This window comes from Perca fluviatilis, chromosome 15 (assembly GCF_010015445.1).
Source record: "Perca fluviatilis chromosome 15, GENO_Pfluv_1.0, whole genome shotgun sequence".
NCBI lineage: Eukaryota > Metazoa > Chordata > Actinopteri > Perciformes > Percidae > Perca > Perca fluviatilis.
This window is the reverse complement of record NC_053126.1, coordinates 33,301,120-33,310,353: the sequence shown is the minus strand read 5'-3', so window position 1 is coordinate 33,310,353 and position 9,234 is coordinate 33,301,120. Positions and strand designations below refer to the sequence as shown.

At 37.2% G+C, this 9,234-nt stretch overlaps 1 long non-coding RNA gene across 1 annotated transcript; it reads right to left on the bottom strand.

Moving 5' to 3' along the window:
• Positions 1–1,082: 1,082 nt before the first annotated feature.
• LOC120574300 lies at positions 1,083–2,901 on the bottom strand. Its single transcript, XR_005641850.1, has 4 exons — positions 2,660–2,901; positions 1,797–1,850; positions 1,175–1,255; positions 1,083–1,095 (listed from the first exon to the last, which is right to left on the bottom strand). It is a non-coding gene; the product is annotated as an uncharacterized LOC120574300 (long non-coding RNA).
• Positions 2,902–9,234: the final 6,333 nt, after the last annotated feature.

The window sequence follows — 9,234 nt, the reverse complement described above, 5'->3', positions numbered from 1 at the left end:
TCATATTACTCTCAAATGCAATTATACACATGTTCACTGTGTAAATCCCTACATGCTAAATAGAGCAACCAACAATCACAATAACCTGTCACACATAAGATACATAATAGATATGTGACATTTTTTTAAAAGTTGTAAGCTAAATGAGGAACAATTCAATTTCCTCACAATTTTAAACACATTTACACTGCAAGTGTCAGACTGAGCAGAATATGGAGCATGCAGGAGACAGACTGGGGCAACAGCCTCCCGTAAGTAGAAAGGGCATTAGAGTGCGGGGAAAGGCGACGGCACAGTGAAATATCAAATGAGATAAGGGCAACAATCACACTTTAATCAACCATGGCCTGAGCATGACAGGCTGGGTGGAGAGTACAGCCTCTTTTCTTTTTACCTGCACTTGTACAGCAGTTCCTAATAGTTTTGCTTTTGTATATCTTTTTTTTTTTGTACAAGCTTTCTTTATGTATATTTCCTATGGCTAGTATGTACACACAATGACAAGATACATGTTTTGTTGAAAATGTTTTTGTTGACATCAATAGTATTCAGCTGCCTCAATATAAAATGTTAGACTTCAGACAATATTTCATAGTGGGCAACTATCACACTTTCAGATTACACTGTCATTAGACAGGATGTCTTTGCATTTTGACTGTGTTGGTCTAAGCAATAATTAATAATGATTGTTTTGATGCCACTTAGTTATTCATTGATGGATTTATTTACATTTGAAACAGGATTTCATTATTTTGATTGAGTAATCACCTTTTATAGGTCACATAGATTATTGGAATGCTGAATGTGCCATGTGGTGTGAGAGCTGTACTTAGAGTTTTGACAATTGTAAATTTGGTTCAGTAAATGTACCAAAGAGATTTAGAAAAACTGTAACCTGGATTACCTGAGAGTCTGTGGCCACCACAGCAGCAGGGCAGTGATCCTCGGTCTCCATAGCTACAGCAGCTGGGATGTTGGGTTGTACCCTGTGCTTGTCACAATTTAACACAACATGACGACAGCCTGGCTCCACATGCTGAAGTCCACATATCATCTGAGCTGAGGAGCTAGAAGGGGCTGGCCGGGGCCTTCAGCCTGGCTGTAAGAAGATTTTGGTCACAAAAACATTCAGGGCATTCATGATGGTTTAAAGTAAGAAGCAACAAATAATAACCTTTCACAGAAGCAACAATCCCAGAGGAGTCATCAGGCTCGGCAGGTCTGGAAACCGTCGCTGTTGGCTCTGTCCTGTGTGCTGTAAAAACAATTCAGAGTAATTTTCCTCACACAGTGAAGTTAGTTTATTCTTCACAATGTGTCTTTATATGTTTTCTCTCTAACAAACTGTGAATACAGACTGAAAACACCATATTTCCTTAAATTATGAATCATTATTTATTTGTCATGAAAAAAACAATGCTTTTAAGAAAACAGGTAAAGCACAGAAACAATATCAATATATAGTAAGCACACAATCAAAGATGTGGTTTGTTGTGCCTATTGAATATAAAATTTAAAATGCCAAATCCTTGAATGACAGCCTGAGAAAAAAAAAACTGTTGGTGGAGACACAGCCGTGGCTCTTTAGACTGCTGCTGCTGGCCCTGAAAGCACAGCTGACATTAGACTATTATCATGACCAGTAGGAGTAAGAGTTTAAAAAATACTCTGGTTATTAAACTAGATCCACCTACTTAGTTCAGTGTCAAATTTAGACTGAGAGAGATTAAGCATCCCCCTCTCCATCGCCACAAGATGACTGTAATGGTAACATTTATTGTGTGTCAGGTATTTACCTGATGGAGCCTTCGCTAAAGACACCGTAATCTTTCCTGGAAAGAAGTTGGATCCTGTGCACAGAAAAACACAATGCACATAATAATTTGTATGATTTTATTCATGAATATAATTATACTATTATCATAGATCGATAGATAGATAGATAGATAGATAGATAGATAGATAGATAGATAGATAAATAGACAGATAGATAGATAGATAGACAGACATAGATAGATAGATAGATAGATAGGTAGATAGGTAGGTAGATAGATAGATAGATAGACATATAGATAAATAGACAGATAGATAGATAGATAGATAGATAGATAGATAGATAGATAGATAGATAGACAGACATAGATATAGATAGATAGATAGATAGATAGATAGATAGATAGATAGATAGATAGATAGATAATAGATAGATAGATAGATAGATAGATGAACAAAATGTTTCACCTATTAATCTTAACAATTTAATATTCTGTTTGGCATAGCAATTAAACCCCATTCCAGACATGCTGTAGTATTTAACGTTACCCATTCAAAATGTACACTATAGTTGCCTGAAATAGGAAGTATTTATGTCTCAGTGATATGATTTTTAAATACAAAAAATGTAGAAGCATGCAGCAAGAGAAAAAAATGAAAATCAGACAGGTCTTCCACAAAGTAACCTTATTACAATTGGTAAACATTACTAAAAAACGCTAAAATATAACGTTATGCATAACGTTAATGTATTAACCTTAATGTTAGCTAACATCATACCATTAACTAAAAACAGTTAGAACCTGTCAATCATAAAACAATAACACTAAACGTAACGTAACACTTTCCCACATAAACAAAGGAGACACGTACATTTACTACTTACTTTTGATAAGTTTACCAGCTTCTTAGACGACAGAACAGTGATTAAAACGCCGTACATACCGATATAAAACCTCCGTGGATTATATTCTCTACTGCTGCTGCTGCTGATGATGATGTGAAGGCTGTCACTGTAAACAGGAAACAAAGAAGAAAAGAGTCTCTCCTTAACTTTATCCACAGGGGGAAACAGCGCCCCCGAAATCCAGCTTGTGGCCACAAATATATGACAGCCGTAGTTTAAGACTTACCATAGAGAATGAATGGTAAAAGTTAAGAGAATTAAGCCCTAGCTACTATTCACGGCTCTGGCGCGGAGATATATCGAAGCTGTCCCCGAGTACCGTAATGCCTGCTGGTTTGGAAGATTTTATGAATAAAGGTTGTCTATAGATCCGGTTTCCCTACACTGTGCGACAACAGGCCGAAATTATAATTCAATTGGCAGCAATTCCCGAGCGTCTGAGAGTTTTTCTTTTGTTTTGTTTTTTTCTCCGCCAGTCGTCATGATTCGGTATGATTTGGTGTAACGAAAGAACAACTGCAAATTTCGGCGTACGCCAATTTGGGCTTTTGGGTGCACATACATTTATAGTAAGGATCCTACGCACAGTTTTATAAATGAGACCCCTAGGGTCTCATTTATAAAACTGTGTAGTCGGGCCATCTCCTACTCCTGCGCTCCGTAGCGGACAATGTGACGGCGAGACAGTGCTGATTAAATATTAAGAATGTTAAAAAATAAATTTTTATTTAAGATTTGAGTTTGAGGAGTTTATGGAACAATTATCACTCAATATAAGCGCAAATAACACTGCTGGATTTAATCTTCATTTGGTGTGAAGAAATGTGTGTGAGGCATCATTTTTTAATACTTAAACATATTAAGAGTAGCCTAACCCTTATTCCCACATGTACTTTCTGCAGTCTGACTTCAGTTCACCACCTCACCATCTGCGTCGCCAATTCCTATTTTGTCTACAAAATGTGCGTACGTATGGGTCAGAGTTTGCGTGGAGGACCGCACATTCTCCCGTCAAGTTTGTTTTTTATAAATCACAACCTTTGCGTGGAACGTTTTCAGCCCCGTTTTGTGCGTACGCCACGTTTATAAATGAGACCCCTGGGGTCTCATTTATAAAACGTACGCCGAAAAAAAGTCAGATTTATAAAACCGTGCGTACGCACACCTGTAAGCAATGTTCCCTTTCTAATTCACAGATTGACTACAAGTGTGCGTATGTGAATAGTCAATGTAAAGCACCTCGTGAATGCTGATCAGTTTGTTAATGACCCTGGCAGTTGTTCTTCGTTACACCGAAACATGCCGAATCATGACGACTGGCGGAGAAAACAAACAAACAAAGAAAAACTCTCAGACGCTCGGGAATTGCTGCCAATTGAATTATAATTTCGGCCTGTGTCGCACATCGTATGGAAATCGGATCTATAGACTGAAGTGTTATTGAGGAGTCAATTGTAATCTAGTTCCAAAATAACATATCACAACATAGACTACCTTTATTCATAAAATCTTCCAAACCAGCAGGCATTACGGTACTCGGGGACAGCTTCGATATACGAGACGTATATAATAAGATTTAACAGAACTATATATTGTATCCAAACAAGCCTTAGTGATGAAGTTGAAGATTATATATAATATTTATTTAAAAAAACACTTAGCTGTCAGCCATTTCCCTCTGGAAACAGCCGGTTTCACCCAGAGTGGCGAGGACCTGTATTTGGACCGGGATGGCAAGGTTCCGGCGCGTTGCCCTCTGTACTGGACCCAATTCAGTACATAGAGCCAAGAGCGCAGCTATATTACTATTACAGCTACATTAGGAAATTTAAATCGGCATATGAGCCAGTCATCGTCATGGTCCCTGAAGTCTCTTTTTCTCCCGATTCTTCCATTGCTGTCCTGTCCATCATGCAGCATTACGCACGGGTTCACCGCAGTATTTATGTTTAGTCTACAACAATTTGTGATTGTTAACTCCTTGCTAAAATCACAGCAACAACTGGTATCCCCCACCCCGAGATACAATTTGAAATCGAAATGTAATAGGCAAACACACTTTTCTTCATGCAGGGTTTGTTATAAACAGTATTACATTTTAGACTGATAACAAGGACATAGAGCGTAACGATTGCGCGAGAGCTTAACGGCTGCATTTCCAGACTTTGACATTTGATGATATATGCACAGTTTTAAAGACAGATTTTTAGTTATTTACACTGTGTTGTGCAGTTATCTAATGCTAGGGTATTTGATGCTATCCTGTATTCCATGCAGTCGGGCCATCTCCTTAAAGATTTGAGTTTGAGGTGTTTATGGAACAATTATCACTCAGTACAAGCGCAAATAATACTGCTGGATTTAATTTTCATATGGTGTGAAGAAATATGCGTGAGGCATTATTTTTTAATACTTAAACATATTAAGAGTAGCCTAACCCTTATTCCCACATGTACTTTCTGCAGTCTGACTTCAGTTCACCACCTCACCATCTGCGTCGCCAATTCCTATTTTGTCTCCAAAATGTGCGTACGCATGGGTCAGAGTTTGCGTGGAGGACCGCACATTCTCCCGTTAAGTTTGTTTTTTATAAATCACAACCTTTGCCTGGGAAGTGGCGTACGCACGTTTTCAGCCCCGTTTTGTGCGTACGCCACGTTTATAAATCAGACCCCTGGTCTTTTAAGGGCAGCTGCCTTTGCAATGAGAGCAGCCCTTTCCGCCTCTGCTTTTAGGCATGCAGAGGAAATTGAAGACCTTGAAGACCTATGACTGTAACAGCCAGTTGATGAGCCTGTTTTACCACCAACATTAGAAACGTGACCACAGTCATCAGTGACCACAGTTGTGACTGGTGCAGTTTTGAGCACAGTTTTTAGTGCAGCATCATCATCGTCACCATCATCTTCATCATCGACCCTTTTGTCAAGCAACCACTTGTCCATGTTTTGTATTATTGCTGTATTGCTGTGCATTTGGGTTTCAAACCATTCATTTTGTTTCGACATTTCATCCTCAGGTAGTTTTTGTTTCAATGATTCATGAAACTGTTCAATTTCCACACAGTTTCAAACACATCTCATACTTTGTTTGTACCTCAGACAGATTTCCCTTTGAAAGCATCAGTTGCTTAACTTCCTTTGTTAGTTTATATAGTTTAGTAAAGTTTAGAAAATGTAGTTTCTTTATACTGGAATTCCTTTCCTTTTGATTTGATATCATTTTTAATTCCAATGCTTTGGCCGTTAGTTTGACCGATCTTTTACCACGTTCATTTTCCGTTTCACTTTGATTGACAGCTGCAGACACACTCATTTTGATATTGATTTAGCAGAACTGCTGAAGGCTTTATTAAGAATTGTAGCAGTATGTACCTGTATCACTTTTGTAAGAAGGCCAATCTCTTCCACACAGCGTAACAATTCTTGTTTTGTCCTACCGTGATTCTTCTGCGAAGCTTTTGTGCAGGCTGTATTTGTGTCCAATTGAGTGGATTCAGCTGACACAGAATGAATGAAACGCGGCGCTGCCCTTCCTCTGACAAATCCAATCGTTCTGTCCTTTGAAGCTAAGTTTTTCAACAAAATGTAGTGGCAATCTGTCAACAAAAAATGCCACTACAGGGACTTTGAAGCCATTTCCAACTCTTGCTGTTGCAAAAAATGAGGTCCTCCATTGTCATATGGTTAATCCTTTATTGTATAAATGTATTTAAAAACATATTTTTTTGTAATTTTTGATAATATGAATAAAGATGCTAAAACAATTTGTATTACATGTTTTCTAATCTCAGACATATATTGCACTACATCATTATATTGATCCAAACTTATTGTTGATATTAAAAAAGATGGGGGCAGAGATTAGTGGAAGCAGTATAAATTTGATAATACAGCTAAAAATTGCTTTATTTTAAATGATCAAATTTAGATATGCATCTGAGAATATGATTGTGTAATTAGAAGTACTGAACACTAGGTGTCATTACTCTGCCATCTTGAGTTGCTCCTCAAATATCAAGCCAAAAATGTGTAAATGTTTTCTGATTTCGCTAATACTTGTTGCTAATAGCCGTAGTAAAGAACACATATATAGTCTGTAAACATCCGAGGCTGCTTACAAATGGACAAGAACAAAGATCATAAAAGCACAAAATGTGTATAGGGTCTTCATTTAATATATCTCTATGTCTGCTGTCCTTTGCAAAATCCAAACACATTTGTCAGATGTCCAAATCACATGTTGACTCTAAAATGCCAAATAAAGCCTTTCGTCTTTCTTTTCTTAGGAAAGAAATAAGACTGGAGCATTTTACATTCCTACAGATTCCTTTTACAGACATACAATCACACAAATACCAACAACAACCCATTATAATTGTTTGATTAGCAACCAAAACGAAAAAAGCATTCATATACAAGGTCAATAATGAACCTTTAACCTCATCATATATTTTGTTCACCCCTGCTGGAGCTGCTCCCCCTGCGACCCGATACCGGATAAGCGGGCGAAGATGGATGGATGGATATATTTTGTTTAAAAAAACAAAAAGGTCTTCTTTCAGTCCCCACCGATCATCCCTACCATCACAAACAGATCATGCTTCCTAATCGCCGTGTTAGAAAAAAGTTTGTTCATAATATGAAACCGTAAAAACTGTGCTGCATTTTCGTGAATAGTTGGATTAGTCTAATATGATTTAATCTGGTCTGCTGTGCTTGTGACTGCGCTCAAAACGTCTGTAAGCCATACTCTGATTTCCTTGACCTACAAAGTTGAGGATAGCAAACTGAAAAGAGTTGTGTACTAACTTTGGGAGCAGCCCTATAGTTCCTTGGTTAAATTCCAATAGGGATTGGCTCTGCAATATAACTGTGTACTGTATACTTATCACATTGTAGTATGTCATGTAATATAGTGTACCATATCTGTGTATCATATACAATAGCCTCTGGACCTTATCCGCAATGGCCCTCATTTATGAAACGTTCGTACGACCTAAAACAGACCACACAGTGACCCTACTCGTCAAATGTCTGACGCATGGTCAAGGACCCCTGGGCTAAAGTTCCAACAAAAGAGGTGTACCTTTTGCATTGGTTTTCGAAGTGGCGGTAGACATTCATGTTAATCCCTCACTGTTGTATATAAACAACAGAAAAAACACCTTAACACTAAATCTTTGGCAGTTTTAGCATTTTTACCCCAATAACCGCATTTTTATCAACATTTATTCACGAGATCTTATCATGATTTATATGTATTTTTTTAAAGTTATTATTTCGATCTATTTGGGCCAGGGAAGCTGGATTGCTTTGTTGTTTATTTATGTTTTTAAAACTATCACGCTACATCTATCAACATTTATTTAGATGTTATCATAGTATTCATTTCTTTATTTTAATAATAAAGGTGAAATATTACAGTATGCTGATATACGATGTGATCTGAGCGGGGCGAGCATTGAAGCCTGTATCCCACAATGCAATGCGGGCATTCATATCAGAGAATCGGACAGCGATCAGTGGGTCTTTAACCCCAGTATCGCTTCAATGTACATACTGTACATATAATCAGTGGTTTTTGTAACCAGCAACAACACGGTGCTCAGCTTTGTTCCAGTAAGTTATGCACCGTAATAACGTTTACATTAACACAATAAAAATACAAATAATGAAAAAATTGTGTTTTATTCTAGCACTTTGATTTGCCTTATACATACTATATAAATAAGCTACAATTGAGTGTTTAAAAAATACAGCATAATGGCTTCTTTGACTAATTTGCATTTTTTTTACTTGTACTGTTGTGAAAAACTTTAATTTACAAAGAGAAGCATTTTTTATTTTATTTTCCATGCTTCGTTAGTTAAAAAAGCAATTTTCAAATTTTGCGGTTGTTGAATGTTAATAGCAAAGACTAAAGGAAAAAACATCAGCATATTGATGTGTGGGACTTAGTTTGATTTAACATCACACTGCATTATTACTTGTTTTAAATAAATTACTTTTTTGAAATATCAATTTATGGTAGGCCTAAAATATTAATTATTATATTCAGAAGATGATCCTCATACCAATCACCGTGGTTACAGTAGTTTTAGGAAGCATTTTCAGGAAATTAAAAAGATAAGCAGATTGTTGCCAAGTATTTTGTTCACAAAGTAAGATGTATATAGCTTTGCATGTGTATATGTGTACATATGCAACATGTATTTTGGCATTTTTGGCACACTTCTACCTCAGCCTATACTGCACACAGACACAAGTACTTTAGTATATTCTGCTGCCAACAATCTCATTCAACCATTTCACAAGCTGAGGAAAGGGCCGTGACCATGGGTCAGAGGGTATCAGAGGTCATAAATGATTAACCAATCCATCAGCTCCGCTCCTATAGGCACCTTGGTGTTCATATGGACAACACCTGGCTGGAAGGCTCGTGTTCAAAGTGTGTGTTATCATTTAGAGCAGACACTCACAGTGAATGTCATACAAGGCTGCATTACAGACCACTCATATGTTTATGTCATACAATGCTGCATTACAGAGCAT